Source organism: Schistocerca gregaria, chromosome 8 (assembly GCF_023897955.1).
Source record: "Schistocerca gregaria isolate iqSchGreg1 chromosome 8, iqSchGreg1.2, whole genome shotgun sequence".
NCBI lineage: Eukaryota > Metazoa > Arthropoda > Insecta > Orthoptera > Acrididae > Schistocerca > Schistocerca gregaria.
Genome location: NC_064927.1, coordinates 459,237,394 through 459,254,159, shown reverse-complemented (window position 1 = coordinate 459,254,159; position 16,766 = coordinate 459,237,394). Strand labels below are relative to the sequence as shown.

Here is a 16,766-nt window from a genome sequence, read left to right as displayed (position 1 = left end):
ATACTGACGTTACGTTTGTGGAGCGTTCAACTGCGCGGTTATCAGCGACCGTACAAATTTCCATTCTTTTCATTGCCCGATCTCGCCACTTTCCCGAATCATTTATTAAATGGCATAAACACAAACACCCAGGCAGCGGGTGGAGAAAATCCCCATGCCGGCCGAGAATCGAAACCGGAGCCTCGTAATTGACCGGCAGCAACACTAGCCACTGGACCTCGAATTCGACATACAGACTCATCCTCAAAAGTTGGCACTTATTTGTGGGAAGGAAAAGGAAAAATAAGTCTGTTGGAATACCGTGCAATTAGCTGTGCCAAAACTGTTAGATCGCGACGTTGGCTGCCATGGAACAAAAAAGTAGACGACTTTAAGTACTCTGACATGTATCAGTTTGTTAGCGAGGCCGGCCATCTTCTCGTGCGGGTATTGTATAATTGGTTTGTTTATCATTCTGCATCGCGGAACTATAGCGACAAAACAGTCTATTAATTATTCGTTTGTGTGCTACTATAACTGAAATTGGAAGGAAATGATGACCAAGCACGTTCTTCGTATCAAGACTTAGGATCATCAGGATCAACACTAACTAAAAAAATGCAAAAATTTAAAATTTCTTGTTTGGAGCATCCTGATTTTAACACTTCGCCGAAAAGATGTGTCAAAGATGAGAAAATGGTACCGTAAAATCTGTGATTGCGATATTGTGTTTTGGCTGTCTGAATTACTGAGACAAAAAAAAAAAAAATGCCCAACCCTCTAAACAGATGGCTGTTTTCTAGCAAAATGTCGAAACGTGTCAACTTTTTTAAACAAAAATCAATCTCATACGGCTAAGGTGTTAGATACAGAGGTAAAATGCACAGCTTTCTTACAAAACAATACGTGCCCATTTTATTAGTCAATGTTTTTGTGTCACTGATACGGGACTAGTTTCCGGAATCGATATGTTTAGATGTGCATCTAGGAAAGCAACAAACGTTTTACGTCGTCACAGAATCGACATATAAACAAGAAGGCATTGATAACGTGACGAACGACTTTTTTAAATAATGTAGTAAACGAAGCAACAGATCTGTCTATGATGGAAATGGTTGGCAGTCATTACAGCTTTATTTTATAATGTGATAAAAAAGTGGAATGCAGATTTTTTTATGTGATCGATATAAGTAATGGGGCAATAAAATGCATCTTACAAGTTATAAGAGGTGAATTTGCAGAACCTGAAATAATTTTCATGTCTTCAGATACACATCGGATACAACGAACAATAAAATGGGAGAGCACATACCTATGCAGGCCTTACTGAAAAAAGAAATTCCGCATCTTGTTACCGTCCAACATCACATCCCTCCCGCAAACGACATACAAATTTAGAAGATTTCTGCGGTAATATACCTATATACTTTCATATGAGACCGAAAAGAAAAAGAATCTGTAAGACAGTTTCAAGACTTTCTGAACATAAATTACTTTCTGCACATAATATGATACGGTTGTCACTTCAACCTTGTATCGACAGGATACTAGAGCAATATGATGCTCTGAAATTATTTTTCACGAAAGTAGTTTCTGAGGCCCTCTCTAATACTGATGATTTTATCTCGAACAGTCTTAATAAACCGTTTAATAATGGGTTATTATACATCCTGAGTTACATCTTCTCTACTACCAAGAATTTTAAAACCTTCTTTCAGTCAAAATCACCACAACTGTACATATCACCTGAGATAGCTCACAGTATGTTCCAAACTTTTTTCTGTGCAATTTCGTCAAACAAGAGCTACAGAGACCTAGATCCGATTTAAAAAGCTTCATGAAACTTTCACTAAGCCAGCAGTTCACCTAAACGAAGAAATGTATGTTGGATTGGAAGCACATGCGATACTGGAGGATTTAAAGACAAAAGTCCTGAAGAAGAAATGAGCAAGTTTTATGGCGTGTTAATGGTCTAAGAACTTTAAGGATTGTACACTATAAGAGCGTAAAAGCTGAAATTTGGATTATATAGAGGAAAAATATAGTAATTTACTGTCAAACTGCTGTGCATTCTTTCAAGAAACGACTTTATAGATGTGGCTCAGCACCACATAAAACTTTTTATGCACATTGCTGGGAATTTTATGTGGAAATAATACTGTTGATCGGGTGTTTGACTTGGATGAGAAACTGTTCGATTTGGAAATAAATAGATCCCGTAGTTGCATGAACTCTGGAGAAACACTCTGTGAAATAGGTTTTTATCCAATACAATTTGCTACAAAATGCTAAAAGAATAGAATGCATGCAGACATCAATCTTTCATCAAAGCCAAGAATTTTCGTGTTGAAGGTTAAGAAGAAAGAAAATGCCAGCTGAAATTTATTGGAATAAGGTACTAGGCTTAAAAGATCACCATGGCTATTTTATTTACCAGAACCTCGAAGTGGTCATTTCATTTTTACTAGCAGTTCCATCCCGAAATACTGAAACACAAGGATTATTCAGCGTTCTAAAAAATTTAATATCAGACAAAAGAAATACACGTTACAACGAAAAAACTTGGAATACTAGCTACAATTGCTCACTTTTGAAATTCAACGGTGCCATGCTAAATTCAGCTGAAAGGTGTAAAACAGTGCACTGTTTCATCTTCTCATCCTGTAAATCTACTATAAGTAATTTATGCTATAAATACGTGAAATGGTACGTTTTTCTTTATTATATGAGGGGCGACCACAAAATTTCCGTTCAAGGGCGTTGCCATAACGTATCTTCAATGCCTGCGATGCGTACATTATGTGATCAAAAGTATCCGGACACCCCCAAAAACTTTTGTTTTTCATATTAGGTGCATGTGCTGCCACCTACTGCCAAGTACTCCATATCAGCGACTTCAGTAGTCATTACACATACACATCGAGCGAGAAGAATGGGGCCCTCTGCGGAACGCGGTGATAAAGAAGCGGAAACGTGAAGGGACATGTACCAGCACACAAGCGTACAGGCCGACCTCGTCTGTTGACTGACAGAAAACGCCGACAGTTGAAGAGGGTCGTAATGTGTAATAGTCAGACATCTATCCGCACCGTCACACAGAAATTCCAGACTGCATCAGGATCCACTGAAAGTACTATGGCAGGCAGGACGTGAGATAAGCCACACACCACGCTCGTAAATGCCAAACGACGCCTCGCTTTGTGTAAAGAGCGTGAACACTGGACGATTGAACAGTGGAAAAACGTTGTGTGGAGTGACGAATCACGGTACTCAATGTGGCTATCCGATGGCAGGGGTGGGTGTAGGGAAAGCCCGATGAACGTCATCTGCCAGCGTGTGTCGTGGTTACAGTAAACTTCGGAGGCGGTGGTGTTATGGTGTGGCCGTGTTTTTCATGGAGGGGGCTTAAACCACTTGTTGTTTTTCGTGGCACTATCATAGCGCAGGAGTACACTGATGTTTTAAGCACCTTCTTGCTTCCAACTGTTGAAGAGCAATTCGGGGATGGCTCATTGCATCTTTCAACACGATCGAGCACCTGTTCGTAATGCACGGCCTGTGGCGGATTAGTTACACGACAATAACATCCTTGTAATGGCCTGGGCCGGCCGTCGTGGCCGAGCGGTTCTAGGCGCTTCAGTCTGGAACCGCGCGACCGCTACGGTCGCAGGTTCGAATCCTGCCTTGGGCATGGATGAGTGTGACGTCCTTAGGTTAGTTAGGTTTAAGTAGTTCTAAGTTCTAGGGGCCTGATGACATCAGATGTTAAGTCCCATAGTGCTCAGAGCCATTTGAACCATTTGTAATGGTGTGGCCTGCACAGAGATCTGACCTTTGGAATATTTTGGAACTCCGACTCCGTGCGAGGCCTCACCGACCGACATCGACACCTCTCCTCAGTTTAGCACTCCGTGAAGACTGGGCTGCCATTCCCCAAGAAACCTTCCAGCTCCTGATTGAGCGTGTGCCTGCGAGAGTGGAAGCTGTCATCAAGGCTAATATGCTAATATCATACCTTCGAGCTCTTAACAAAGACCTTGAAGGATCGACGATTCCTGTACGACGAGGATGTGTATAGGCAGTTAGGACACGATGTTTTACCATCAGCTATATACAACCTGGTTCGTTGGACGGATGATTGCCTCAGTGCTCTCGGCGAATTTTCCTGATTAGCATACCGACTCTGGACTTTACGGCCTTCGATCGGAAACGTTTTGGTCGCCCCTTATAATTATACGCCCTAAATCTAGGGATTTTACGACTTTTGGGGGGGGGGGGGGGGTGATTCTGAAATAGACTAGGATAAAACCAAAATCGCAAAAGGAAACACTGAACCGAAGTCGACCATTCACCTTCCCTGCTACCGCCCTTACGTGCTCGTTCCATCACTTTGCAGCGTTGCGCCAAGATATATAATCTGCCTGACTGTCAAGCAGCACAACACTAATGCTGTATTCGAACATTGCAGGATAGTTTTGCCTGATCGTCTGCATTAAGTTACAATTTTATTCGTGTAGAAACAAACTGCTATTCATGAGACCAAATTTCGGCTAAATATTTTGTATCTTCCTATAGTCACTCAGCGACGAGATCTTTCCGTAATCACAGCGACATCAGCAAAAGGCCGCAGATTCCTGCTCACTCTGCCCGTCAGATAATTTATGTATGTACGTATCAAGAGCGGTTCTGCCGCGCTTCACTGGGGCGCTCCAGGGGATATCCTTGTCTCTGATGAACACTCGTCGTTCGGGACAACGTACTCACTTCTCTTAGCCCTACTTAAAAAGTCTTCAAGCCACTCACATATCTGAGAACCTATTCCGTACGCTGTGATCTTCGTTAACGGTCTGCAGTGAGGCGCTGTGTCAAACGCTTTCTGGAAATCAAGGAACATGGACTCTGTCTGCTGTCCTTCATCCATGGCTGGAGGATATCATGCGAGACAAGGGCAATGTGAGCTTCGCACGAGCGATGCTTTCTAAATCCATGGTGATTTCTGGACACATGATTCTCTGTCTAAGGGAGATTTATTATGTTCGAACTTAGTATACGATAAATAATTCTGCAGCAAATCGAAGTTAGGAATATTGGTTGTAATTTTGCTGGTCCACCCTAAATATATACAGGAGACAACTATGCATTTTTTTCGAGCCGCTTGGAACTCTGAAGCGGGCGAAAGATCCGTGATAAATGCAAGTTAAGTAAAGGGCAATGCCGAAGAGTACTTTCTGAAAAACTGAATAGGGATTCCATCCTGGGCCTTTTTGATTAACAGACTGTTATCTTCTAAATGCTACGATTTTTGTCCCAGATGTGTCTCAAAATATTGTCTGTTAAATATAAGTTGTATAAGAAAGGAAAAATTTTTAACATACTTCTGACGACGGTAGCTGTGGTCGAAACACACTGTATCAGTTAAATAATGGAAAATCAATTCTGAAGACAGTCCGTCTTAGTGATATACGTTAATTATATCCGCTGATTTTCTCCATAATACGGTAAGGAAGTAGTCGTATATTGACGGCTGGGAGTAGCCGAAAGGGTAGATTCAGTCGTTTAATCGGAAAAGGCTTTTTAAAATTGTAAATTTGTGGTAAGATCTTATGAGACCAAACGGCTGAGGTCATCGGTCCCTAAGATTACACACTACTTAATCTAACTTGAACTAACTTACGCTAAGTAGAACACACACCTATGCCCAACGGAGGACTCGAAAACCTCCGACGAAGGGAGCCGAAAGGCCTTTCTTTCTCTTTTCCAGCGATTTTTCTCAAAAGTATCTGATGAGTGTAGGTGGATGTAATGGTCGTATCTACAGTGTGATGTCTTGTTTCTGTTAAACGATATTGAGAGAAGAGAGCGAATGTAATTCGGTGCCAGGACATGGCTGATGCACCTCGATTTGCATCAAAGGGTCCGCCGGACTAAACGTCAGGGCCCGACAGAAAGATCAGCATCAGCTCTGACAGTAACGTCATTCAAACTCGACCCTTCTCCGGATGGTGAGATCTGAATAGCGCTTTCCAGAGACCACCAGCTGTACGCCTGGAGTCACGCAAGCCTCCTTGGGTCGATGGTTAAAAAATGGTTCAAATGGCTCTGAGCACTATGGGACTTAACTTCTAAGGTCATCAGTCCCCTAGAACTTAGAACTACTTAAACCTAACTAACGTAAGGACATCACACACATCTATGCCCGAGGCAGGATTCGAACCTGCGACCGCAGCGGACGCGCGGTTCCAGACTGTAGCGTCTTTAACCGCTTGCCCACCCGGCCGGCCTTGGGTCGATCTTCGGGTCACATAAGCTCATTTCGTTTCGTGGTATGGGGCCAAACTGCTCAGGTGATCGGGTCCTAGCTTTACACAATACTTAATCTACCTTAAACTAACTTACGCTAAGAACAACATACACACTCATGCCGGAGGGAGGACTCGAACCTCCGACGGGGTGAGCCGCGCGAACTGTGGCAAGGTGCCCAAGACCACGCGGCTACCCCTCGCGGCTGTCACTTAAGTTGTAGACGTCTCGACAAGTGAAAAGTTTGATGGACATGAAATCAACACCAGAACTTCAACCTAATTTAAAACCCAATGATGAAACTCGCACCGTTTTGCCTGGCCCGTCTTGAATGATTATGATTGAACCTCATTCGAACGGGAGAATGGGACTTGGATGAAATCTTGAAGAATAAGTGTTGGTGTGAATGTAGCTAATGTGGCTATATTGTGGAGGAACAGACAATAAGTTATACTGTGCGGAGCTGCCCCACACAGAATGCTGCGATCTGGCTGTCGGATTTAAACATTAAATGGGTATGTTCTATAAACACTTCAGGAAAATTCGGAATTCAACACAGGATCGGGGAGATATTCCACCTTATGCGAGACGCTGTTTTTTTTTTTTTTTTTGCCCAAACAGGGTTCAGCACCTTTTGTACTTCAGAGGAATTTGAGGTTCAATCTGTAAATTATTTTTTCCATTAAGCTCGGCAAGAATGAAGAGCATCGACATCGGAAAAGGTGGTTAAATATAGGATATTTGGAGAAAGTCTGGTGATTAGAACCTTTGTGCAACCAACTCCCCGTGGAAGTGGAGAGTGAGGTTAGCCTCCCGTTGTTGATCTACAGAGGACTGGACAGTACTCTAGGACTCACAGTTTATAGGAGACCTCAACACCACTCAGAAGCACGCTGTTCTGAACACTCTTCGTGTGAGTTCGCGTAGGTGCTAGTTAAGATTTTGCTATCAGAGCCAGATTTCTTTAGTGAAACATTGATTGCTAACGTCTATGATGACCTTCGCATAAACAGGTCCTTCAAACAAAGTTGTAATAATAATATTGATAATAACAACGCAAATAAGAATAAAGTCTAGTCTCCAGCACATTTCGTGACTTGTCTAACAGACTTACAGACCGCATATGTAGTTTCCTAGGGAAGAATGGTTTAAGGACTGCGTTTCTTAGACAACACAAGATACAAGATTTCACTGATTTTCTTAGCCAACACAAGATACAAGATTTCTTTCAGCCTACCACTGATGTGCCTGACCGCCTCCACACTACGGGAGAAATGAAGTGACGTGTGGTTGTGGCGAAACTGGAAGCGCACTAAAAGAACGTGACACACTTTTATCACAAATGGCAAAATCAGCGGTAGCGGATCACCAATGAGAATGTGACCAGATTATGAATTATAAATACGTGCGCGTGCTAGTCAGAGAAAGTGATTCTTGTAGAAGTAAAGGCCGAGAAGCAGTGGAAATACCGAAGAATGAGAACGATTTCAATAGAGGTGACGGCTAAAAGCTTCCGCCTTCCTAGATTCCCGCTATCGCGGAAGTAAACACTCACCCACGGCGATCGAGGAACATAAACAGCTACCAAGAAAGAATGGACGTGACACAAGAAGAATATTTTGGACTCCCCTAGCAGTACACAATTTCAGTATTTAGCAGATAAAGGCGGTCCACCATTAACAGCCGGGATATTTTACCCAGTAACTCTATTTCTCTGAAAAAGTGCAGGAAAAGAGCCTTTTGTAAGTGAGCGCTGCGCTATCTTTCCGTGACCAACTCTTCTGCACCTGTCTCCATCTCTCTCTATCCCTTCTCCATACCATATCCGCCCGCATCTCGTGTTCGTGCGGTAGCGTTCTCGCTTCCCACGCCCGGGTATCCGGGTTCGATTCCCGGCGGGGTCAGGGATTTTCTCTGCCTCGTGATGGCTGGGTGTTGTGTGATGTCCTTAGGTTAGTTAGGTTTAAGTAGTTCTAAGTTCTAGGGGACTGATGACCATAGATGTTAAGTCCCATAGTGCTGAGAGCCATTTTTAATCATACCACATCCTGCTCAATCCCAAGACTCCACCTCACCTATCCATCCCAACAGCTACCTTCATAAATCAGATTTTAAGTGAATGTGCAACTCTGTTTTCGTTTTTAGAAGAACGTCATCATTTATACGATGTTTTTAAATGTATGTATTTTTGTTTGTTATGTTTTAGTCCTTCCATTTTCATGTAGAGTATAAAGAAAATGGAGAGTCTTCATGCATTATGTAAACGTTAACAACATTCAGCCTTTTTGCATCTGTAAACTTCTCAGCTTTTTGTAATATGTGTTTCATCTCTTTTTTTTATCGGTTGTCTGAAGAACGGAATGTTCGTACCGCTGACAGCTCTGCCCCGCCCATATAGGGTGAAGGGAGGGCGCATGAAGTAACAATAAAGAACAAAGAATTATTTAGTTAGCGTCCAGCCACCCACGATGACCAGTGAAATCCTGAAGAAATTCCGAGCATGAGAATCGAAACGTCTAGCAGAAGTTTGAAGAGGAATATGACGTGTCTTAAGGGGGTACGTGTGTAAAATTAGAAAACTATAGAAATTTTATTTGCCACCATTTAGTTCTGTAGTATGGTAGAAACGTTCTTTCCAATTTTCAGAGTTTAATTAGTGCTACAAATGATGTAAAAGCCAGTTTTCTTCAACCAAAGCTCAGTGCCATGTCCACTCTTCTACACGACCCATTCCTTGTTTGCGATATTTTATCATTTCCTGTCAACAGAGAAGACGTCTGTAGAGTACAGCAGGCTGTGAGCCCATTTAAGGTTCGATTAATCACGATTTATTAAAGAAATGCACACATGATGGCACACAAAACCTGAACGAAAGCTTTAGTAATCTCATTTAAGTGACGCCCAAAGGTAACATTTTTCTCATCAGCTAATGTTACAATTTCGTCATATGATGCTCGTCTGGTTTTCGGTGGTGGTAACAGAGGGGAACCACGACCTTTATGAGACTAGACTTCGATGCAGGTTGCTTCACTGTCGATAAGTGTACTGTTACTTATGAAATGTCAGTGTAGGACGTTGCCAAAAGGGCGAACCAGAGGGACCAGAGTAGAAAGACGGAGCTACATGGTGACCATGGTGACCAAAAAGATCAGATCTTGTGGTTATAACCCACATTAAGGTACTTGTTTCTGGCAACAATGCAAGTAAATTTTTCTGTTTTTCCTGCAACATTGATTTTTCAGTGTATAAGAAATATTTTCTGCTGAATCATTGCAGATGAACAGATGAAATATGCTACAGATTCTGTGGACATTATAACACAAGATCCAATCGTACAAAATGATTCAAAGCGCATTACCGTCAAATTTTTAGAAATTTTTGTGGAATAAAAGTTGCTATTATTACACATAGATTTTTAAAATGTTGCGAGAGTTCTAAGACAGATATTTAAAAAACTGGTACACAGATTTGTTAACTAAAAACTAAAAATATTCTACCACATTTTAAAAGTGTAACTAAGTAACTTTTGAGAAATGTTCCGTATGTAATAGCATGTGTTCTTAAAGTATCCAGCACCGCCCTTGTGATATTATTCGATAAAAAATGAAAAAAATTCCAGATTACAGTGAGGTGACAGGAGCCATGTGATAGCGATATGCACATATACAGATGACGGTAGCATCAAAGGGCAGTGCAATGGCGGAGCAGTCATTTCTGCTCAGACGATTCTAGTGAAAAGGTTTCCGACGTGGTTGTGACCACATGACAATAATTAACAGACTATTAGCGTGAAGTCCGCAGCTGGTGGTATTGCGGTCACCCTACATGAATCCCATCGAACATAAATGGGACATAAACGATATGTCAGTGAATGCACAAAATCCTGCACCACCGTAACACTTTCTCAGTTCTGGACGACTCAGTATTTCTGCTGAGGCTTGCAGTGACCTGTAGAATCTATGCCACGCTGAATTACTGCAGTATGCCAGGCAAAAGGAGCTCCAACACGATATTAGGAGGTATCCCATTACCTTTGTCACCTCAGCTTACAACCAGTGTTGTAATGACAACATGTGTGAAATATATATGGTGTCCAGGAAAAGGCTCCCTGATTTCAAAATTAAATATCTCGAAAACAAAGATCGCTAGAGGAATGCAGTGAACGGTATTTTTATTGTGAAAGCTGTAAGATGTTTATACAGCAGTGTGAAATAATAGTTAACAAAAGCTGCTAACAGATAGCGCTGTACGCTGTACAGCTCATATCAGCATACATAAGTGAAATAATCCTATGAAAACAACCTTTGCAAACAATCACATCACAATGTTTTCAAAATGTTCACCATTGGCACTACAGAGGTGGCGCAAACGAAGAATGAAATTCATCATCACATTTCGTAGTGTCTCAACCGAAATGGATTCACATACGACAGAGATCGCTGATTCAAGCTCGTCTAGCGTTGCGGGATGCTTCGGGTAGACCATGTCTTTCTCTGTGCCCCACAAAAAAAGTCACAGGGAGTCAAATCCGGCGAATATGGAGGCCAATCCATGCCTGCACCAGTAAATTTGGGATATTCCAAAGCAATGACTCGATTACCAAAGTATTCCTCAAGAAAGCTAAACACTTGTTCGGTCCGATGTAGTCGGGCTCCATCTTGCATAAACCATTCAGTACCTGGTCGATCCTCTAACGCTTGCTGTGTTCCAAAATTGCAACGTAAGATGCGCCAGTGACCGTTTCTCGAATGAAAAAAGGGCTAATAATGCTTCTGCTGCATACAGCAGCCCACACAGTAACTTTAGGAGAATACAGGGGTTTCGCTTCACATCAATATGGCTTTTCGGAATCCCAAAATCGCCAGTTCTGCTTATTCACGTATCCATTCAAGTGGGAGTATGCTTCATCTGTAAACCAGATGCAGCCAACAAAAAATCCTTCACTATCAATCATTGTGAGCATCTGATTAGCAAAGGCAACCCTTTGTTGCACAGCTCGTACGGGTATGACCTGGTGCGTTTGAATGGAAACATGTGTAGGCTCTGTGGCGATATTTTCAGGCGTAACTGCGGTTTGCTTGCGGCCAACATGCCCCACTAGATCATCAGTTACGCTGCCTGTTCGTTGAACTTTTGCGAAGAGCGTACGAATGGTTTTCGCATCGGGTCCTTTTGGATCATTAAATCGTGCTTGTTGCCGTAGGACTCTCTTCTAACCTGTGGTACTATAGCACCAGAAAAACGCGTTGTTCAATGGAGTACGTGGTTTCAATCTCTTCCTCCGGCACGCTAACCTCCTTTCACGTTTCAATAGTGGAACTGATCGCTCTGGGCTTCGGATCACTATTTATACTAGGCATTAAGTATGGCGATTACAGCGCCATCTGTTAGCAGCTTTAGTAACCATTATTTCAAACTGCTGTATAAACGTCTTACAGCTTTCACAATAAACATACCGTTTACTGCATTCCTCTATCGATCTTTGTTTTCGAGATATTTAATTTTGAACAGAAACCAGATGGCAGTTATAAGAGTCGAGGGGTATGAAAGGGAAGAAGTGGTTGGGAAGGGAGAGAGACAGGGTTGTAGCCTCTCCCCGATGTTATTCAATCTGTATATTGAGCAAGCAGTAAAGGAAACAAAACTGGAATTCGGTGTAGGTATTAAAATCCATGGAGAAGAAGTTAAAACTTTGAGGTTCGCCGATGACATTGTAATTCTATCAGAGACAGTAAAGGACTTGGAAGAGCAGTTGAACGGAATGGACAGTGTCTTGAAAGGAGGATATAAGATGAACGTTACCAAAAGCAAAACAAGGATAATGGAATGTAGTCAAATGAAGTTGGGTGATGCTGAGGGAAACAGATAGAAAATGAGACACTTAAAGTAGTAAAGGAGTTTTGCTATTTGGGGAGCAAAAATAACTAATGATGGTCGAAGTAGAGAAGATATAAAATCTAGACTGGCAATGGCAAGGAAAGCGTTTCTGAAGAAGAGAAATTTGTTAACATTGATTATAGAGTTAAGTGTCAGGAAGCCGTTTCTGAAAGTATTTGTTTGGAGTGTAGCCATGTATGGAAGTGAAACATGGACGATAACTTGTTCGGACAAGAAGAGAATAGAAGCTTTCGAAGTGTGGTGCTACAGAAGAATGCTGAAGATTAGATGGGTAGATCGCATAACAAATGATGAAGTATTGAATAGAATTGGGGAGAAGAGGAGTATGTGGCACAACTTGACAAAAAGAAGGGACCGGTTAGTAGGACATGTTCTGAGGCGTCAATGGATCACAAATTTAGCATTGGAGGGCAGCGTAGAGGGTAAAAATCGCAGAGGGAGACCAAGAGATGAATCCACTAAACAGATTCAGAATGATGTGGGTTGCAGTAAGTACTGGGAGATGAAGAAGCTTGCACAGGATAGGGTAGCATGGATAGCTGTATCAAACCAGTCTCAGGACTGAAGACCACAACAACAACATAATTTTGAAATCAGGGAGTGATTTTCTGGACACGCTGTAGTTCTGTCGCCTCGTGCACTGTGAAAGTTACACTACCTTTTATTTTCGTACGACCCTCCTTAACGGCTCAAAGAATGTTATCACCACCTGCCCTCACCTTGCTGGACAAATATTGGTTGTGAAAGTTCTGTTGCACCCTCAGGATTCTATCTCGGTAACGACGGCGTGAGGTGAGCGGCACAGGCGTAAGTTAGCGACCTGGGCTAAGGTGGCGGGTGCCCGCAGAACGGCGTCACATCGGCCGTGCACTCCCGGAAACCCTCAGAGCGGCGATAGACTGCAGAGCTGGGCTGCGCGGGCCTTACCTCGCGGTCCGCTGAACAGGGCAGCAAGTAGCGCAGCAAGTGAGAGCGCCAGGCACCGCACGGAGACTAGAGCGCTGCCTGGCGGGCGGCCGTTTGTGTAGCCGCGCGCCGCCCCCACCTGGCCACTGGCGGCGGCGGGGCCCACGCGGGCAGGCAGCCGAGAGCCAGCTGGGCCGTGGGCGGCGTGGGCGGCGCTCCTCTCTCCGGCCTTGCCCCACGGCCGGCAGCCTCGAGTTCACGCGGCGGTGATGTAGCGCCTGTCTGCGGGTGACGCTCCGTCTTGCACAAAAAAGGCCACCTGCCCCACATCTACAGGGAGTCCGTAACTAAAGTTCCAGGACGCTGTAGACAGAGAACCACTGCTCAGAATGACGTCAAATTTGAACACGCAAGGGGAAACGCAATGTTATTATTGTGGCCCTCACTCTAGAGTTTGGCTTGATGCAGCTCTCCATGCTACTCTATCCTGTGCAAGCTTCTTCATCTCCCAGTAACTACTACAACCTACATCCTTCTGAATCTGCTTAGTGCATTCATCTCTTGGTCTCCCTCTACTATTTTTACCCTCCACGCTTCCCTCCAATCCTAAATTGGTGATCCCTTGACGCCTCAGAATGTGTCCTACCAACCGATCCCTTCTTCTAGTCGAGTTGTGCAACAAATCCTCTTTTCTCCAATTATATTCAGTATCTCCTCATTAGTTACGTGATCTACCCATTAAAACTTTTGCATTCTTCTGTAGCACCACGTTTCGAAAGTTTCCGTCCTCTTCTTGTCTAAACTTTTTATCGTCCATGTTTCACTTCCATACAAAGCCACACTCGATACAAATTCTTTCAGAAAGGACTCCCTGACAAAACTACACTAGATGTTAACAATTTTCTTTTCTATTTATTTACTAAGACGGTATATGTTCTTTCGGACATGTCCGCAGGAGGCGTGCAGTCATCCTATCCTCTTTGTCCTCGGTGGCTCGTATGGACAGCGCGTCTGCCATGTAAGCAGGAGATCCCGGGTTCGAGTCCCAGTCGGGGGCACACATTTTCATCTGCCCCGTTGACGTATGTCAACGCCTGTAGGCAGCCAAAGGTGTTCATTTCATTGTAATTTTCTCTTCTACAGACACGCTTTCCTTGCCATTGCCAGTCTACATTTTATATCCTCTCAACTTCTACCAACATCCGTTATTTTGCTTCCCAAATAACAAAATAAATCTACTGCTTTAAATGTGTCCATCCCTAATCTAATTCCCTCAGCATCACCCAAGTTAATTCGACTACATTCCATTATCTTCGTTTTGCTTTGTTGATGTTCATCTTAAATCCACCTTTCAAGACACTGTGCATTCCTTTCAACTGCTTTTCCAGGTCCTTTGCTGTCTCTGACAAAATTACAATGTCGTCGGCAAACCTCAAAATTTTTATTTCTTCTGCATGGATTTTAATTCCCACTCCAAATTTTTCTTTCATTTCCGTTACTGCTTGCTCAATATACAGATTGCAAAACATCGGGGATTACAACCCTGTCTCACTCCCTTCTCAATCACTGCTTCCCTTTCATGTCGCTCGGCTCTTATACTTCTCGAAGTTTGCCTTTCCTTAATCTATATTCTAAGATAAGTCGTAGGGTCAGTATTGCGTCGCATGTTCCAACATTTCTACGGAATCCAAACTGATGTTCCCCGAGGTCAGAATCTTCCAGTTTTTCCATTCGTCTGTAAAGAATTCGTGTTAGTATCTTGAAACCGTGATTTATTTAACTGATAGTTCGGTAATTTTCACACCTGTCTGCACCTGCTTTCTTTGGGATTGGAATTATTACATTCTTCTTGAAGTTGAGGGTATCTCACCGTATCTCATACATCTTGCTCACCTGATGGAAGAGTTTTGTTGTGGCTGGCTCTCCCATGGCTATCGGTAGTTCTAATGGAATGTTGTCTACTCCCTTGTTTTGACTTACGTCTTTCAGTGCTCTGTCAAATCGTATCTCCCATTTCATTTTCATCTACGTCCTATTCCATTTCCATAATATTGCCCTCAAGTCCATCGCCCTTCTATAGATCCTGTATATACTCATTCCTTCTCCATGAAGAATAGAGCTCTTTTACGAGAATGGTGACTGTGCCTTGCAGAAGTTCCCGGGACTTAGGGGCGTGAAAAAAGGTATTGGTCCGATGTTTTCCAAGGGTCTGCAGAAAATGATTACAAAATTCGAAAAGGGAATTTGGACATGGCTCCTAGCATGGATCGTTTATGAGTTCTTTCCTCCTGACCCGCCAGGAAGGCAAACGTTCGGTCTGGAATTTATTGCTCTCGTGGATGTGGACAATGAATGCGCGTGGAACATTCTGTGTACAGGCGAAGGCAACTTCCATCTCCAAGGATATGTCAATACACAGAATTGCAGAATATGGGCAACGGAAAAACCGCACGCACATCGGTCGGAACCACTTCACTCTGGAAAGGTGGCTGTGTGGTGCGGGTTGACGGCATCGGGTACCGTAGGACCATATATTTTCGAGGAGATGAGTGTTGCATGTTCGGTTACCTTTACTAACTTTGGTAAACACCACGAGAGTCTTCTGCACACCAACGTCATTCCAACCCTTCAACAGCGTGGATGTGTGGGTAGGATCGTTTTTGTGCAGGGTGGCACTCCTCTTACACTGCACAGCCGGTGAAGTGGATGCTGCACAGTCCTTTCGGAAATGCTAGAATTATCAACTCTCATTTCCTCGCAGCCCCACACCAGATCTTAAACCGTGTGATTCCTGTTTGTGGGGGTTATCTGATAGATGTTATGTTCAATACTTCAATTACCAACGTAGCTGAATTGAAGGCACGTATTGTGCAACGCATTCTGAATGTGACCCTTGAGATATTCCGATGCGTCGTGAAACATGCTGTTTCTCGATATGAATTTGCGGCAGGAAACGGTAGACAGCAAATTGAACATCTCTCGCGCCAGTCTCGCGACAGTTATAAACCGATGCCATTTGTTTTCATGCGGTGTTTGGCCTCGGAACAATTAAAAGCGGATGTCATTTTGCTTTTTATGCGGCTTTTGGCCGATATGGCGTGACCCAGCCATGTTGGATGGGCTTACCTAATAAACAGTGCCGTTACCGTTGACTGCCGAACTTGTGCACATTGAACACTATGGATGGTGTAATATGAAACTCAGACCATAGCCGTCGTATTGTGATTCATCTATAATTTGTAGCCGACCATGTTTACTTTAAGACATCTACAGCGCTGTAGATTTTCGAATTTGTTTTTATTCTATAACGTTTCACCCCGCGTCAACAGTACGCTATTCAACCCTGACGTTATTCTGAGCAGTGGTTCTGTTTCGAAACTGCAATTTTAATTATCGACACCCAGTCCACCTATACCCATAGAGAACCACCGAGAAGTGCGTGGCACTGTGTTATGAGAACCTATGAGGATTTCTTGTCGCTAACGCGGACCAGAGTGGGAATGGGGTCATACTTCCCCTCCTCTCCCTCTCCAGGAAGGCCATACCTTGTGCCAACAAAAAATAGACACGGTTCGTGAGATCATTGACACAACAGTCAAGCCACCTCGTATAATCTGACCGTGATTCTCTGCTTCTGTCGTATTAGGCTGGGTGTTGCCGAAAATATGAATTTTATTTAAAAA

At 43.2% G+C, this 16,766-nt stretch overlaps 1 protein-coding gene across 1 annotated transcript in view; it reads right to left on the bottom strand.

Moving 5' to 3' along the window:
• LOC126284068 (endoglucanase E-4-like) overlaps positions 1 to 13,168 on the bottom strand; it is a 370,904-nt gene extending 357,736 nt beyond the window's left edge. Inside the window, exon 1 of the mRNA XM_049982697.1 lies at positions 13,105 to 13,168. The gene's annotated coding sequence lies outside the window, so the exon portion shown is untranslated. The remainder of the gene's footprint in view (positions 1 to 13,104) is intronic.
• Positions 13,169 to 16,766: the final 3,598 nt, after the last annotated feature.